Source organism: Symsagittifera roscoffensis, chromosome 4 (assembly GCF_963678635.1).
Source record: "Symsagittifera roscoffensis chromosome 4, txSymRosc1.1, whole genome shotgun sequence".
NCBI lineage: Eukaryota > Metazoa > Xenacoelomorpha > Acoela > Convolutidae > Symsagittifera > Symsagittifera roscoffensis.
In genome coordinates, this window is record NC_087065.1 from 11,450,941 (window position 1) to 11,469,607 (window position 18,667).

General features: G+C 38.1%; 1 protein-coding gene across 1 annotated transcript in view; it reads right to left on the reverse strand.

Moving 5' to 3' along the window:
* Positions 1 to 18,667, reverse strand: part of LOC134845160 (mucin-19-like) — a 581,930-nt gene that overhangs the window by 77,630 nt on the left and 485,633 nt on the right. The window lies entirely within an intron of this gene.

Sequence of the window (18,667 nt, forward strand, 5' to 3'; positions counted from 1 at the left end):
AACAAAAGTCTGCAAAGTCTGAAAATAAGTCGGCAAAGTCTAAACATATACTCTGCAAAGTCTGAAAACAAGTATGCGAAGTCTGAGCATAAGCCAAGTATGCAAAGTCTGTGGGCAAATTTGAAAGTCTGAAAAAAGTCCGCAAAGTCTGAACCTACGTCTGCAAAATCTGAATATAAGTCTGCAAAGTCCGAACATAGAGTCTGCAAAATCAAAATAAAAGTCTGCAAAGTGTGAACATAAGTTGGCAAAGTCTGGACAAAAATTCTGCCAAGTTTAAACATAAGTCTTCAAAGTCTGATTATACGTCTGCAAAATCTGAATATAAGTCTGCAAAATCGAAACATATGTCTCCGAAGTTTGAATGTAAGTCTGCAGAGTCTGAACATAATCCTACATAGTCTGAGCAAAAATTTGACAAATCGGAGCTTAAGTCTGCAAAGTATGATTATAGGTATGCAAAGTCTGAAAAGTCTGAAACTAAGTCCGCAAAGTCTGAACATACGTCTGCAAATCTTGAAAATAAGTCTGCAAAGGCCGAACATAGAGTCTGCAAAATTGAAATAAAAGCCTGCAAAGTGTGAACCTACGTCTGCAAAATCTGAATATAAGTCTGCAAAGTCCGAACATAGAGTCTGCAAAATCGAAATAAAAGTCTGCAAAGTGTGAACATAAGTTGGCAAAGTCTGAACAAAAATTCTGCCAAGTTTGAACATAAGTCTTCAAAGTCTGATTATACGTCTGCAAAATCTGAATATAAGTCTGCAAAATCGAAACATATGTCTCCGAAGTTTGAATGTAAGTCTGCAGAGTCTGAACATAATCCTACAAAGTCTGAGCAAAAATTTGACAAATCGGAGCTTAAGTCTGCAAAGTATGATTATAGGTATGCAAAGTCTGAAAAGTCTGAAACCAAGTCTGCAAAGTCTGAACATACGTCTGCAAATCTTGAAAATAAGTTTGCAAAGGCCGAACATAGAGTCTGCAAAATTGAAATAAAAGCCTGCAAAGTGTGAACCTAAGTTGGCAAAGTCTGAACAAAAATTCTGCCAAGTTTGAACATAGGTCTTCAAAGTCTGATTATACGTCTGCAAAATCAGAAGATAAGTCTGCAAAATCGAAACATATGTCTCCGAAGTTTGAATATCAGTCTGCAGAATCTGAACATAATCCTACATAGTCTGAGAAAATTTTTCTGCAAAGTCTGAAAGTAAGTATGCGAAATCTGAGCATAAGTCTGCAAAATATGATTATATGTATGCAAAGTCTGAAAAGTCTGAAACTAAGTCTGCAAAGTCTGAGCATACGTCTGCACATCCTGAAAATAAGTCTGCAAAGTCGAACATAGAGTCTGCAAAATCGAAACAAACGTCTGCAAAGTCTGAACATAAGTCTGCAGAGTCGGAACATAAGTCAGCAAAGTCTGAACAAAAACTCTGCAAAGTCTGAAAATATGTATGCGAAGTCTGAGCATAAGTCAGAGCATAAGCTAAGTATGCAAAGTCTGAGGACAAGTTTGAAAAATTTGAACATAAGTCTTCAAAGTCCGGTCATAGAGTCTGCATAATCTGAATATATGTCCGCAAAGTCTGAATATGAGTCCTCTGAGTCTGAAATTAAGTCGGCAAAACCTGAACACAAGCCTGCAAAGTCTAAGCATAAGTCTGCAAAGTCTGAACATACGTCTGCAAAACTTGTATATAAGTCTGCGAAACACGAACATAGAGTCTGCGAAAATGAAACAAAAGTCTGCAAAGTCTGAACTTAAGTCGGCAAAGTCTGAACAAAAATTCTGCAAAGTTTGAACATAAGTCTTCGAGGTCTGATTATACGTCTGCAAAACTTGAATATAAGTCTGCAAAACCGAAAAATAAGTCTGCGAAGTCTGAAAATAAGTCTGCAGAGTGTGAACATAATCCTACAAAGTCTGGTCAAAAATTTTGCAAAGTCTGAAAGTAAGTATGCGAAATCTGAGCCTAAGTCTGCAAAGTATGATTATAGGTCTGCAAAGTCTGAAGACAAATTTGAAAAGTCTGAAACTAAGTCTGCAAAGCCTGAACATACGTCTCCAAATCCTGAAAATAAGTCTGCAAAGTCCGAACATAGAGTCTGCAAAATCGAAAAAAAAAGTCTGCAAAGTCTGAACGTAAGTCGGCAAAGTCTGAAAAAAAATTCTGCGAAACTCGAACATAAGTCTTCAAAGTCTGATTATACGTCTGCAAAACCTGAATAAAAGTCAGCAAAATCGAAACATAAGTCTGCGAAGTTTGAATAAAAGTCTGCAAAGTCTAAGCTTAATTCTGCAAAGTCTGAACATACGTCTGCAAAACCTGTATATAAGTCTGCGAAGTCCGAACATAGAGTCTGCAAAAACGAAACAAAAGTCTGCGAAGTCTGAATAGAAGTCTGCTGAGTCTGATTTTAAGTAGGCAAAGTCTGAAAAAAAATTCTGCAAGTTTGAACATAAGTCTTGGAGGTCTGATTATAAGTCTGCAAAACTGAAACATAAGTCTGCGAAGTCTGAATAGAAGTCTGCAGAGTCTGAACATAATCCTACAAAGTCTGAGCAACATTTCGGCAAATTCTGAAAATAAGTATGCGAAATCTGAGCGTAAGTCCGCAAAATATGTTTATAGGTATGCAAAGTCTGAAGACATTTTTGTAAAGTCTGAAACTAAGTCTGAAAAACCTGAATATACACCTGCAGAGCCCGAACACAGAGTCTGCAAAATCGAAACAAAAGTCTGCAAAATTTGAAGATAAGTCTGCAGAGTCTGAACAAAAGACGGCAAAGTCTGAACATAAATTCTGCAAAGTCTGAAAATATGTATGCGAAGTCTGAGCATAAGTCTGCACATCCTGAAAATAAGTCTGCAAAGTCGAACATAGAGTCTGCAAAATCGAAACAAACGTCTGCAAAGTCTGAACATAAGTCTGCAGAGTCGGAAAATAAGTCAGCAAAGTCTGAACAAAAACTCTGCAAAGTCTGAAAATATGTATGCGAAGTCTGAGCATAAGTCAGAGCATAAGCTAAGTATGCAAAGTCTGAGGACAAGTTTGAAAAATTTGAACATAAGTCTTCAAAGTCCGGTCATAGAGTCTGCATAATCTGAATTTATGTCCGCAAAGTCTGAATATGAGTCCTCTGAGTCTGAAATTAAGTCGGCAAAACCTGAACACAAGCCTGCAAAGTCTAAGCATAAGTCTGCAAAGTCTGAACATACGTCTGCAAAACTTGTATATAAGTCTGCGAAACACGAACATAGAGTCTGCGAAAATTAAACAAAAGTCTGCAAAGTCTGAACTTAAGTCGGCAAAGTCTGAACAAAAATTCTGCAAAGTTTGAACATAAGTCTTCGAGGTCTGATTATACGTCTGCAAAACTTGAATATAAGTCTGCAAAACCGAAAAATAAGTCTGCGAAGTCTGAAAATAAGTCTGCAGAGTGTGAACATAATCCTACAAAGTCTGGTCAAAAATTTTGCAAAGTCTGAAAGTAAGTATGCGAAATCTGAGCCTAAGTCTGCAAAGTATGATTATAGGTCTGCAAAGTCTGAAGACAAATTTGAAAAGTCTGAAACTAAGTCTGCAAAGCCTGAACATACGTCTCCAAATCCTGAAAATAAGTCTGCAAAGTCCGAACATAGAGTCTGCAAAATCGAAAAAAAAAGTCTGCAAAGTCTGAATAGAAGTCTGCTGAGTCTGATTTTAAGTAGGCAAAGTCTGAAAAAAAATTCTGCGAAACTCGAACATAAGTCTTCAAAGTCTGATTATACGTCTGCAAAACCTGAATAAAAGTCAGCAAAATCGAAACATAAGTCTGCGAAGTTTGAATAAAAGTCTGCAAAGTCTAAGCTTAATTCTGCAAAGTCTGAACATACGTCTGCAAAACCTGTATATAAGTCTGCGAAGTCCGAACATAGAGTCTGCAAAAACGAAACAAAAGTCTGCGAAGTCTGAATAGAAGTCTGCTGAGTCTGATTTTAAGTAGGCAAAGTCTGAAAAAAAATTCTGCAAGTTTGAACATAAGTCTTGGAGGTCTGATTATAAGTCTGCAAAACTGAAACATAAGTCTGCGAAGTCTGAATAGAAGTCTGCAGAGTCTGAACATAATCCTACAAAGTCTGAGCAACATTTCGGCAAATTCTGAAAATAAGTATGCGAAATCTGAGCGTAAGTCCGCAAAGTATGTTTATAGGTATGCAAAGTCTGAAGACATTTTTGTAAAGTCTGAAACTAAGTCTGAAAAACCTGAATATACACCTGCAGAGCCCGAACACAGAGTCTGCAAAATCGAAACAAAAGTCTGCAAAATTTGAAGATAAGTCTGCAGAGTCTGAACAAAAGACGGCAAAGTCTGAACATAAATTCTGCAAAGTCTGAAAATATGTATGCGAAGTCTGAGCATAAGTCTGCAAACTATGATTACAGGTATGCAAATTCTGAAGACAAGTTTGTAAAGTCTGATAAGAAGTCTGCAAAATCTGAACTTACGTCTGCAAAACCTGAAGATAAGTCTGCAACATCCAAGCATAGAGTCCGCATACTCTAAACATAAGTCTGCATAGTCTGAAAATAAGTCTGCAGAGTCTGAAAATAAGTTGCCGAAGTCTGAACATAAATTCTGCAAAGTCTGAACACAAGCATGCAAAGTTTGAGCTTAAGTCTTCAAAGTCTGAACATAAGTCTTCACAGTCTGATTATACGTCTGCAAAACCTGAATATAAGTCTGCAAAGTCTGAATTGAACATAAATCTGCAGAGTCTGTAAATAAGTATGCGAAGTCTGAGCATAAGTCTGCAAACTATGATTACAGGTATGCAAATTCTGAAGACAAGTTTGTAAAGTCTGATAAGAAGTCTGCAAAATCTGAACTTACGTCTGCAAAACCTGAAGATAAGTCTGCAACATCCAATCATAGAGTCTGCATAATCTAAACATAAGTCTGCAAGGTCTTAATATAAGTCTGCAGAGTCTGAGAATAAGTCGCCAAATTCTGAACATAAACTCTGCAAAGTCAGAACATAAGCCTGCAAAGTCTAAGCCTAGGTCTGCAAAGTCTGAACATTCATCTGCAAAACCTGAATAAAAGTCTGCTAAGTGCGAACATAGAGTCTGTAAGGTCGAAATATATTTATCTGCAAAATCTGAATTTAAGTCTGCAAAGTCTAAGCTTAAGTCTGCAAAATCTGAAAATACGTCTGCAACACCTGTATTGGAACCTGATCTAAACTACATTTTATGATTGGATAAATTAGATATTTTACCACTGTAAAGTAATTAATATTAACCAATCATGATCCATCTAACTAACAACCCACTTATTTGTAAGTGCTGAAATTACTTGTAATTTCAGCACCAGAGAGATTTGAATTTAACTTAGAAATTAGTTGACTCTCCAAGAGAACTTCAGCAGCCGCAATAAACCAGTATTTCCTAGATCTATTGAGCCTAGCAGAGACTAGTTAAACAACCTGAGACTAGATAGTATAAGAGTAAGATTAGGATCGGTATTAGACTAAGAAGTTGCACGAATCTATCCGGCCGAAAACAAGATAGCGTGACGAGCAGACGGTGTACCCTATCCGAAATTACTCTATGAGTTAACCACCTCGGTTATAACTCAGTATGTAAGTCTGCGAAGTCCAAAAATAGAGTCTGCAAAAATGAAACAAAAGTCTGCAAAGTCTGTAAATAAATCTGCAGAGTCTGAACTTAATTCGGCAAAGTCTGAACAAAAATTCTGCAAAGTTTGAACATAAGTCTTCGAAGTCTGATTATACGTCTGCAAAATCTGAATATATATCTGCAAAATCGAAACATAAGTCTGCGGAGTCTGAATAAAAGTGTGCAGAGACTGAACATAATCCTACAAAGTCAGAGCAGAATTTCGGCAAATTCTGAAAATAAGTATGCGAACTCTGAGCATAAGTCCGCAAATAATGATTATAGGTATGCAAAGTCTGAAGACATTTTTGTAAAGTCTGAAACTAAGTCTGCGAAGTCTGAACATACGTCTGAAAAACCTGAATATACACCTGCAGAGTCCGAACACAGAGTCTGCAAAATCGAAACAAAAGTCTGCAAATTCTGAACATAAGTCGGTAAAGTCTGAACATAAATTCTGCAAAGTATGAACATACGTCTGAAAAACTTAAATATAAGTCTGCAAAATCCGGTGATAGAGTCTGCATAATCTAAACATATGTCTGCAAAGTCTGAATATAAGTCTGCAGAGTCTGAAAATCAGTCGGCAAAATCTGAACATATTTTCTGCAAAGTCTGAAAGTGAGTTTGCCAAGTCTGAGCGTAAATCTGAAGAGTATGATTATAGGTATGCAAATTCTGAAGACAAATTTGTAAAGTCTGATAATATGTCTGCAAAGTCTGAACATACGTCTGCGATACCTGAAGATAAGTCTGCAACATCCAATCATAGAGTCTGCATAATCTAAACATAAGTCTGGAAAGTCTGAATATAAGTCTGCAGAGTCTGAGAATAAGTCGCCAAAGTCTGAACAAAAACTCTGCAAAGTCAGATTATAAGCCTGCAAAGTCTCAGCCTAGGTCTGCAAAGTCTGAACATACATCTGCAAAATCTGAATAAAAGTCTGCAAAGAGCGAACATAGAGTCTGTAAAATCGAAAAATAGGTCTGCAAAGTCTGAAATTAAGTCTGCAGAGTCTGAAAAAAAGTAGGCAAAGTCTGAACATAAGCTTGCAAAGTCTAAGCTTAAGTCTGTAAAGTCTAAACATACGTCTGCAACACCTGTATATAAGTCTGCGAAGTCCGAACATAGAGTCTGCAAAAATGAAACAAAAGTCTGCAAAGCCTGTAAATAAATCTGCAGAGTCTGAACTCAAGTTGGCAAAGACTGAACAAAAATTCTGCAAAGTTTGAATATTAGTCTTCGAAGTCTGATTATGTGTCTGCAAAATCTGAATATATATCTGCAAAATCGAAACATAAGTCTGCGAAGTCTGAATATAAGTGTGCAGAGACTGAACATAATCCTACAAAGTCTGAGCAGAATTTCGGCAAATTCTGAAAATAAAAAAGCGAACTCTGAGTTTAAGTTTGCAAAGTATGATTATAGGTATGCAAAGTTTGAAGACATTTTTGTTAAGTCTGAAACTAGGTCTGCGAAGTCTGAACATACGTCTGAAAAACCTGAATATACACCTGCAGAGTCCGAACACAGAGTCTGCAAAATCGAAACAAATGTCTGCAAAGTCTGAACATAAGTCTGCAGAGTCTGAACATAAGTCGGCAAAGTCTGAACATAAATTCTGCAAAGTCTGTTAATACGTACGCCAAGTCTGAGCATAAGTCTGCAAATTATGATAACAGGTATGCAAAGTCTGAGGACAAGTTTGTAAAGTCTGATAATAAGTCTGCAAATTCTGAACATACGTCTGAAAAACCTGAATATAAGTCCGCAAAATCCGGTGATAGAGTCTGCATAATCTAAACATATGTCTGCAAAGTCTGAATATAAGTCTGCAGAGTCTGCAAATCAGTCAGCAAAATCTGAACATATTTTCTGCAAAGTCTGAAAGTGAGTTCGTATTGTCTGAGCACAAGTCTGGAAAGTATGATTATAGGTATACCAAGTCTAAAGACAAGTTTGTAAAGTCTGATAATAAGTCTGCAAAGTCTGAACATACGTCTGCAAAACCTGAAGATAAGTCTGCAAAATCCGATCATAGAGCCTGCATAATCTAAACATAAGTCTGCAAAGTCTGAATATAAGTCGCCAAAGTCTGAACATAAGTTCTGCAAAGTCTGAACATAGTCATGCAAAGTCTGAGCTCAAGTCTGCAAAGTCGAAACACAAGTCTTCACAGTCGATAATACGTCTGCAAAACCTGAATATAAGTCTACAAAGTCCGAACATAAGTCTGCAAAGTCTGAATATAAGTCCGCAGAGTCTGAAAATAAATCGCCAAAGTCTGAACATAAATTCTGCAAAGTCTAAACATAAGCATGCAAAGTCTGAGCTTAAGTCTTCGACGTCTGAACATAAGTCTTCACAATCTGATTATACGTCTGCAAAACCTGAATATAAGTCTGCAAAGTCCGATTATAAGTCTGCAAAGTCTGAATATAAATCTACAGAGTCTGAAAATAAGTCGCCAAAGTCTGAACAAAAATTCTGCAAAGTCTGAACATAGGCATGCAAAGTCTCAGCTCAAGTCTTCAAAGTCTGAACACAAGTCTTCACAGTCGATAATACGTCTGCAAAACCTGAATATAAGTCTGCAAAGTCCGAACATAAGCCTGCAAAGTCTGAATATAAGTCCGCAGAGTCTGAAAATAAATCGCCAAATTCTGAACGTAATTTCTGCAAAGTCTGAACATAAGCATGCAAAGTCTGAGCTTAAGTCTTCAAAGTCTGAACATAAGTCTTCAGAATCTGATTATACGTCTGCAAAACCTGAATATAAGTCTGCAAAGTCCGAATATAAATCTGCAAAATCTGAGAGTAAGTTCGCAATGTCTGAGCATAAGTTTGAAAAGTATGATTATAGGTATGCAAAGTCTGAAGACAAGTTTGTAAAGTCTGATAATGAGTCTGCAAATTCTGAACATACGTCTGCAAAACTTGAAGCTAAGTCTGCAAAGTTCGATCAAAAAGTCTGCATAATCTAAACATAAGTCTGCAAAGTCTGAATATAAGTCTGCAGAGTCTGAAAATAAAACGCCAAAGTCTGAACATAAACTCTGCAAAGTCAGAACTTAAGCCTGCAAAGTCTAAGATTAAGTCTGCAAAGTCTGAGCATACGTCTGCAAAACTTGAAGATAAGTCTGCAAAGTTCGATCAAAGAGTCTGCATAATCTAAACATAAGTCTGCAAAGTCTGAATATAAGTCTGCAGAGTCCCGAAATAAGTAGCCAAAGTCTGAACTTAAACTCTGCAAAGTCGGAATTTAAGTCTGCAAAGTCTCAACGTACATCTTCAAAACCTGAATATAAGTCTGCAAATTCCGAACATAGAGTAGGTAAAATCGAAACATATGTCTGCAAATTCTGAATTTAAATCTGCAGAGTCTGAAAAAAAGTCGCCAAAGTCTGAACATACATCTGCAAAACCTGAATATAAGTCTGCAAAGTCCGAACATAGAGTCTGTAAAACCGAAACATATGTCTGCAAAGTCTGAATTTAAGTCTGCAGAGTCTGAAAAAAAGTCGCTTAAGTCTGAACATAAGCTCTGCAAAGTCAGAACATAAGCCTGCAAAGTCTAAGCTTTAGTCTGCAATGTCTGAACAAACATCTGCAAAACCTGAATATAAGTCTGCAAAGTCCGAACACAGAGCCTGTAAAATCAAAACATAGCTCTGCAAAGTCTGAAATTAAGTCTGCAGAGTCTGAACAAAAGTCTACACAGTCTGGACATAAATTCTGCAAAGTCGGAAGGTATTTATGCGACGCCTGAGCATAGGTCTGCGAAGTTTAATTATAGGAATGCAACGTCTGAAGATAAAACTGTGAAGTCTGAAAAAATGTCCGAAAAGTCTGTACAGAAAACTGCGGAAAAACATAAGTGTCAACCCAAACAAGCTGCTGTCAGGAGAATTAACAATTCCTTTCTCATTTTATCTTTTTTATTGAAAAAACTCAAAGGTATAACAAACAGAAGAATTAGTTCCAAAAATGAAAGACGATATTAAATTGGATTTCGCCCGCTCTGAATCTCTATCTATTTAACCTCCATCTAACCAATTTTATCGATTTTTTAAAGCCAAAAAAATAGATCAAACAAAGCCTAGTCTATAAGGTAAATATATATTTAGGGGATTGCTTCTCTATTTTCGTTCTCTTTTTCCTAACGACACCGCAAAGTGGTCCCTTGAAAAAAGAATTCAGCGAGGCGACCGAGATTTACTACTATCTACAATTCCGAAAGACTTATTTTGGTGGCAACTTTTCTGTTTTGTATTATGTCGCTTGTTCCTTCTTGTGTATTGCTTTCCAGGCTGTCTTGTCTACTCGATACAATCATAAGAATTTCCAATTGTAATTTAATTTAGATGGGTATACGTCTAATTGTAGAAGGCTCTGAGTGATCTGGATATAATCTAATAATCAAATCACTAGGAAAGTGTTTGCGATTTATCGGCCAAATTGCCTAATTACAAATAACTTCCCATTAACTCCACTAAGAATAAACTGTTCTCTCTCTCTCTCTCTAAAGAGTCTCTGATGAGAACGAGTCATCTACTCTTTCTGCTATAATTATTCGCTTACTCTGAGAACCAACTGCTCAATTCGCTAGCAATAATTGTTCTCTCCAACGAACTGAGAACCAACTACTCTTAATAGTTGGGGTTGGGTTGGGGTTACGCCAATTTCCGGTATTAACCTAGAGGTCTGGGGTTCCAAAATTAAACTTCCCTCAACTAGGCCTACAACATACTAAAATGTGGGCCCAATACCGCCGCTAGTTTCCGAGTTCTGATAGGGTCATTTACACCCCCGGGGACCGTTATCACTCCCCCCCCCCCAAGGGTCTGAGGGGTCCCGATTTCCGTATGCCCGGGTCAATTCATCTCTAGTACCCCTCTTCTGAGTTTCATAACACTAGCTTTCTTAGTTCCAACTTTTCTTTTGGGAGGAGGGGGGTTAGCCGATTTGTCAAATTCTATTTTCTGGCATAGGAGGGACGATATCTTTGAAGAATGAACTATTTAAACTCAAACCTTCGTTCGTTGTACTACTTAACATAATGACAAATCAATCTTACGCTCAGGTTATTATAGGATGTATTACAGTAGAATCACCAATTCTACAGTAAACATCAAATTACATTTTAAATCTGATTAAAAATCAAACCAATATTAAAGATATTAACCCAAAAATGAACAACGCACTCGAGAGTAAAAAATAGAGGAGATTATTCGGTGATTAACAAGGAAGAATCTCACATCTCGAACAAAAAAATCAGACTCTCTGTGAAAGAGAAAACGAGCGGAAAACGTACTTTTTGTCTGCTTTCAATGGTCATACTTTACTTGGCCGAAGGAGTTAATGTCTCGGCCACGGGACCCTTCTTCCCGAACGAAGCCGAGAAAAAGGAGTCTCGCAAATCATGGTCGGGGTAAATTCAGCAGTTACTATGTTTTCTATGTGGATCGTGTCGCTTGCATTACTTTTTCTGGCGTCAGACAGAAACTAAAAGTGTATATTTTATTTCGGGCTTTTCACTTCCGCCGTTACTTGTATAATATTTGGCGAGTTGGAACAAATTGACGATGCGAGTTTATTCATCACATTGAGTTTGGTCACGAGAGCTTTAATGGGTGCCGGCTGCGGTTGTATTTGGGGCGTTGGCGCTGCAATACTGATTCCATTATTTCCGACCGAAGCTGGAAAGATTTTTGGGCTGCTGGAATTTTGTGCCGGATTTGGGCAAATGGCGGGACCGCCGTTTGGAAGTTTTCTATTCTCTCTCGGAGGGTACCGACCGATTTCCGTTTTGGACAGCAGGCCTGATTGAAATAACAGCCGGGGTATTTGTGTTGCTTGTTTGTCAACTACGCACGATCCATCGTCGGCAGGTAGTGGGAGCTCTACACCTGAAAATCAAGAAAAAGCATTCTCGAAAACTTCGCTAAATTTTCTCTCGAACCCAGGCATCATATTGATTACGTTACCCGTTGTGACTATCATGTGCGAAGTGGGTTTCTTTCAGGTCTCATTGGCCCCTCACCTGTTGAAAACTTTTGGAATTGACGGAACTACCTCCGAAAACATTTTCCTCATTCATGCCGGAACTTCAGCTGTGACCTGCGCTTTATTCGGAGTCTTAGTCGATAAAGGCTACTCCAGTTTCGCATTCATACTTAGCACATGTTTAACTCCTGTGGGATACTTCTTGATAGGTTTTCCCGAAATAAGTTCAGTTTGCAGTGGCAGACAGTTGCTGTGTTTGGGTCTAGCGCTACTTGGGTTAACTGCAAATGGTGGCTTTATTCCTGGATATTTTCTGTTCGAAAAAATAGCCGAAAACGCAAAACTGCGGAAAAACATAAGTGTCAACCCAAACAAGCTGCTGTCAGGAGAATTAACAATTCCTTTCTCATTTTATCTTTTTTATTGAAAAAGCTCAAAGGTATAACAAACAGAAGAATTAGTTCCAAAAATGAAAGACGATATTAAATTGGATTTCGCCCGCTCTGAATCTCTATCTATTTAACCTCCATCTAACCAATTTTATCGATTTTTAAAGCCAAAAAAATAGATCAAACAAAGCCTAGTCTATAAGGTAAATATATATTTAGGGGATTGCTTCTCTATTTTCGTTCTCTTTTTCCTAACGACACCGCAAAGTGGTCCCTTGAAAAAAGAATTCAGCGAGGCGACCGAGATTCACTACTATCTACAATTCCGAAAGACTTATTTTGGTGGCAATTTTTCTGTTTTGTATTATGTCGCTTGTTCCTTCTTGTGTATTGCTTTCCAGGCTGTCTTGTCTACTCGATACAATCATAAGAATTTCCAATTGTAAATTAATTCAGATGTGTATACATCTAATTGTAGAAGGCTCTGAGTGATCTGGATATAATCTAATAATCAAATCAAAAGGAAAGTGTTCGCGATTTATCGGCCAAAATGCCTAATTACAATTAACTTCCCATTAACTCAACTAAAAATTAACTCTTCTCTCTCTCTCTAAAGAGTCTCTGATGAGAACGAGTCATCTACTCTTTCTGCTATAATTGTTCGCTTACTCTGAGAACCAACTACTCAATTCGCTAGCAATAACTGTTCTCTCCAACGAACTGAGAACCAACTACTCTTAATAGTAGCTAACAACTGTTCTGATTCTTAAAGGCTCTGCGGTACTTTCCAATTTCTTAACTTTCTTTACACTTAGTTTTAGTTAAATCACGCCATTCCCTATCAGTCCTGACAACCGTTTATATCGCCCGTCCGCATATGTTTAAGACTACATCCCTCCCCCTGTCAACTCTGCCACGTGCCAAGTTCGCTTTCTTTTATCAATCTTTTCACGCTTATTAGATACCCGGTATGCGGTAGGTGTCAAATTTGACCAGGCAAACAATATTCATACGATTCTAATCAGCTAATTCCTGACAAGGAATCATTTGCCAAGCTAAACTGAACCCAATATTTACCAAGTCCGCTTTGAATTAACTCTACTACTCCAAGGTTGCAATGTAAAAGCTATAACTCTATCAGCTTCTGCTCTAGTTCTCATTATACAAGTTTTCCTCGCAGTTTTTAGCAAGGTGACCCATTCTCATTTCCAGGGGTTGGGCTGGGGTTACGCCACTTTCCGGTATTAACCTAGAGGTCTGGGGTTCCAAAATTAAACTTCCCTCAACTAGGCCTACAACATACTAAAATGTGGGCCCAATACCGCCGCTAGTTTCCGAGTTCTGATAGGGTCATTTACACTTCCGGTGACCATTATTACTCCCCCCCAAGGGTCCGAGGGGTCCCGTTTTTCGTATGCCCGGGTCAAATCATCTCCAGTACCCCTCCTCTGAGTTTCATAACACTAGCTTTCTTAGTTCCAATTTTTTGTTTTTGGGAGGAGGGGGGTTAGCCGTTTTGTCAAATTCTATTTCTGGCATAGGAGGGACGATATCTTTGAAGAATGAACTATTTAAACTCAAACCTTTGTTCGTTGTACTAATTAACTTAATGACAAACCAATCTAACGCTCAGTTTACTATAGGATGTATTACAGTGGAATCACCAAATCTACAGTAAACATCAAATTACATTTTGAGTCTGATTAAAAATCAAACCAATATTAAAGATATTAAACCAAAAATGAACAACGCACTCGAGAGTAAAAATAGAGGAGATTATTCGGTGATTAACAAGGAAGAATCTCACATCTCGAATAAAAAAATCACACTCTCTGTGAAAGAGAAAACGAGCGGAAAACGTATTCTTTGTCTGCTTTCAATGGTCATACTTTACTTAGCCGAAGGAGTTAATGTCTCGGCCACGGGACCCTTCTTCCCGAACGAAGCCGAGAAAAAAGGAGTCTCGCAAATCATGGTCGGGGTAATTTCAGCAGTTACTATGTTTTCTATGTGGATCGTGTCGCTTGCATTACTTTTTCTGGCGTCGGACAGAAACAAAAAGTGTATATTTTATTTCGGGCTTTTCACTTCCGCCGTTACTTGCATAATATTTGGCGAGTTGGAACAAATTGACGATGCGAGTTTATTCATCACTTTGTGTTTGGTCACGAGAGTTTTAATGGGTGCCGGCTGCGGTTGTATTTGGGCATCAGGCGCTGCAATACTGATTCCTTTATTTCCGACCGAAGCTGGAAAGATTTTTGGACTGCTGGAATTTTGTGCCGGATTTGGGCAAATGGCGGGACCACCGTTTGGAAGTTTTCTATTCTCTCTCGGAGGGTACCGATTTCCGTTTTGGACAGCAGGCCTGATTGAAATAACAGCCGGGGTGTTTTGTGTTGCTTGTTTGTCAACTACGCGCGATCCATCGTCGGCAGGTAGTGGGAGCTCTACACCTGAAAATCAAGAAAAAGCATTCTCGAAAACTTCACTCAATTTTCTCTCGAACCCAGGCATCATATTGATCACGTTACCCGTTGTGACTATCATGTGCGAAGTGGGTTTCTTTCAGGTCTCATTGGCCCCTCACCTGTTAAAAACTTTTGGAATTGACGGAACTACCTCCGGAAATATTTTCCTCATTCATGCCGGAACTTCAGCTGTGACCTGCGCTTTATTCGGAGTCTTAGTCGATAAAGGCTACTCCAGTTTCGCATTCATAGTTAGCACATGCTTAACTCCGGTGGGATACTTCTTGATAGGTTTTCCCGAAATAAGTTCAGTTTGCAGTAGCAGACTTTTGCTGTATTTGGGTCTAGCCTAGCGCTACTTGGGTTAACTGCAAATGGTGGCTTTTTTCCTGAATATTAGTCTGCAGAGTCTGAAAATCAGTCGGCAAAATCTGAACATATTTTCTACAAAGTCTGAAAGTGAGGTTTCACAGTCTGAGCATAAGTCTGAAGAGTATGATTATAGGTATGCAAAGTCTGAAGACAAGTTTGTAAAGTCTGATAATAAGTCTGCAAAGTCTGAACATACGTCTAGAAAACCTGAAGAGAAGTCTGCAAAATCCAATCATAGAGTCTGCATAATCTAAACATAAGTCTGCAAAGTCTGAATATAAGTCTGCAGAGTCTGAAAATAAGTCGCCAAAGTCTGAACATAAAATCTGCAAAGTCTGAACATAAGCATGCAAAGTCTGAACATAAGAACATAAGCATCAATCTGCAGAGTCTGAAAATAAGTCTGTAAATTCAGAACATAACTTCTCTAAAGTCTGAGAGTGAGTTCGTATTGTCTGAGCATAAGTCTGAAAAGTATGTTTATAGGTATGCAAAGTCTAAAGACAAGTTTGTAAAGTCTGATAATAAGGCTGCAAAGTCTGAACATACGTCTGCAAAACCTGAAGATAAGTCTGCAAAATTTAATCATAGAGTCTGCATAATCTAAACATAAGTCTGCAAATTCTGAATATAAGTCTGCAGAGTCTGAAAATAAGTCGCCAAAGTCTGAACATAAATTCTGCAAAGTCTGAACATAAGCATGCAAAGTCTGAGCTTAAGTCTTCAAAGTCTGAACATAAATCTTCACAGTCTGATTATACGTCTGCAAAACCTGAATATAAGTCTGCAAAGTCCGAACATAAGTCTGCAAAGTCTGAATTGACTAAAAATCTGCAGAGTCTGAAAATAAGTCTGCAAATTCAGAACATAACTTCTCTAAAGTCTGAGAGTGAGTTCGCATTGTCTGAGAATAAATCTGAAAAGTATGATTATAGGTATGCAAAGTCTAAAGACAAGTTTTTAAAGTCTGATAATAAGTCTGCAAAGTCTGAACATACGTCTGCAAAACCTGAAGATAAGTCTGCAAAATCCGATCATAGAGTCTGCATAATCTAAACATAAGTCTGCAAAGACTGAATATAAGTCTGCAGAGTCTGAAAATAAGTCGCCAAAGTCTGAACATAAATTCTGCAAAGTCTGATCATAAGCCTGCAAAGTCTGAGCTCAGGTCTTCAAAGTCTGAACACAAGTCTTCACAGTCGGTAATACGTCTGCAAAACCTGAACATAAGTCTGCAAAGTCCGAACATAAGTCTGCAAAGTCTGAAAATAAGATAAGTCTGCAATGTTCGATCAAAGAGTCTGCATAATCTAAACATAGGTCTGCAAAGTCTGAATTTAGGTCTGCAGAGTCTGAAAATAAGTCGCCAAAGTCTGATTATAAACTCTGCAAAGTCAGAACATAAGCCTGCAAAATCTAAGCTTAAGTCTGCAAAGTCTGAACATACATTTGCAAAACCTGAATATAAGTCTGCAAAGTCCGAACATAGAGTCTGTAAAATCGAAACATATGTCTGCAAAGTCTGAATTTTAGTCTGCAGAGTCTGAAAATAAGTCGCCAAAGTCTGAACATAAACTCTGCAAAGTCAGAACATAAGCCTGCAAAAACTAAGCTTAAGTCTGCAATGTCTGAAAAAACATCTGCAAAACATGAATATAAGTCTGCAAAGTCCAAACATAGAGTCTGTAAAATCGAAACATATGTCTGCAAAGTCTGAAATTAAGTCTGCAGAGTCTGAACATAAGTCTACAAAGTCTGAACATAAATTCTGCAAAGTCAGAAGGTAATCTGAAAGTATTTATGCGACGCCTGAGCATAGGTCTGAAAAGTTTAATTTGGGAATGCAAAGTCTGAAGATAAAACTGCGGAAAAACATAAGTGTCAACCCAAACAAGCTGCTGTCAGGAGAGTTAACATTTCCTTTCTCATTTTATCTTTTTTTCATTGAAAAAGCTCAAAGGTATAACAAACAGAAGAATTAGTTCCAAAAATGAAGAACGAAATTAAATTGGATTTCGCCCGGTCTGAATCTCCATCTATTTGACCTCCATTTAACCAATTTTATCGATTTCTTAAAGCAAAAAAATAGATCATACAAAGCCTAGTCTACAAGGTAAATGTAGATATAGGGGATTGCTTCTCTATTTTCGTTCTCTCTTTCCTAACGACACCGCAAAGTGGTCCCTTGAAAAATGAATTCAGCGGGGCGACCGAGATTCACTACTCTCTACAATTCCGAAAGACTTATTTTGGTGGCAACTTTTCTGTTTTGTATTATGTTACTTGTCCCTTCTTGTGTATTGCTTTCCGGGCTGTCTTGTCTACTCGATACAATCATAAGAATTTCCAATTGTAATTTAATTCAGATGTGTATACGTCTAATTGTAGAAGGCTCTGAGTGATCTGGATATAATCTAATAATCAAATCAAAAGGAAAGTGTCCGCGATTTATCGGCCAAAATGCCTAATTACAATTAACTTCCCATTAACTCCACTAAAAATAAACTCTTCTCTCTCTCTCTCTAAAGAGTCTCTGATGAGAACGAGTCATCTACTCTTTCTGCTATAATTGTTCGCTTACTCTGAGAACCAACTACTCAATTCGCTAGCAATAATTGTTCTCTCCAACGAACTGAGAACCAACTACTCTTAATAGTAGCTAACAACTGTTCTGATTCTTAAAGGCTCTGCGGTACTTTCCAATTCCTTAACTTTCTTTACACTTAGTTTTAGTTAAATCACGCCATTCCCTATCAGTCCTGACAACCGTTTATATCACCCGTCCGCATATGTTTAAGACTACATCCCTCCCACTGTCAACTCTGCCACGTGCCAAGTTCGCTTTCTTTTATCAATCTTTTCACGCTTATTAGATACCCGGTATGCGGTAGGAGTCAAATTTGACCAGGCAAACAAATTTCATACGATTCTAATCAGCTAATTCCTGACAAGGAATCATTTGCCAAGCTAAACTGAACCCAATATTTACCAAGTCTACTTTGAATTAACTCTACTACTCCAAGGTTGCAATATAAAAGCTATAACTCTATCAGCTTCTGCTCTAGTTCTCATTATACAAGTTTTCCTCCAGTTTTTAGCAAGGTGACCCATTCTCATTTCCAGGGGTTGGGCTGGGGTTACGCCACTTTCCGGTATTAATCTAGGGGTTTTCTGTCTAATTTTGGGGTAAAGACGCCCAAAGGTCAATTTGAGGTCACCCAGGGGTCAGCTGGGGTTAAACTTCCATATTTGGGTTCAGAATCCCATGGGGACCCCTACTACCAAATTCCATCCAAATCCCGTTAATAATTCATAAGTTATCTCCTTTCTAAAGTCCATTATCACTTTTTCCGGAAAAAGGCTATTAACAACGGAAGGAGTCACCGGAATGTTTTCACTCACAGTGGGTCTTTTTTCGGGGTTCGTATCTTGTGTCGATTGCTGCAATAAAATCGTTATACCACCATTCATTATTTTGCGTTAATTGCCTATTTCCGGTCTGAAGGGGTGTTTTTTCAAGTGCTAATATCTTCCGGTCCAACTGCCGGATTTGTTTCAAATTATAGCACAAGATATATCTTGCCATTACCTTCCATTCCTCCAATTTTTAGCTCATGGTGATCATTGGAGGCTGAGAAACGACTTCCGGAATTTAGGGGTGGGTTTGTTTACTTAGGGCATAAAACCGGAAGTGGGGTTCCTAGAGGTCTGGGGCTCCAAAATTAAACTTCCCTCAACTAGGCCTACAACATACTAAAATT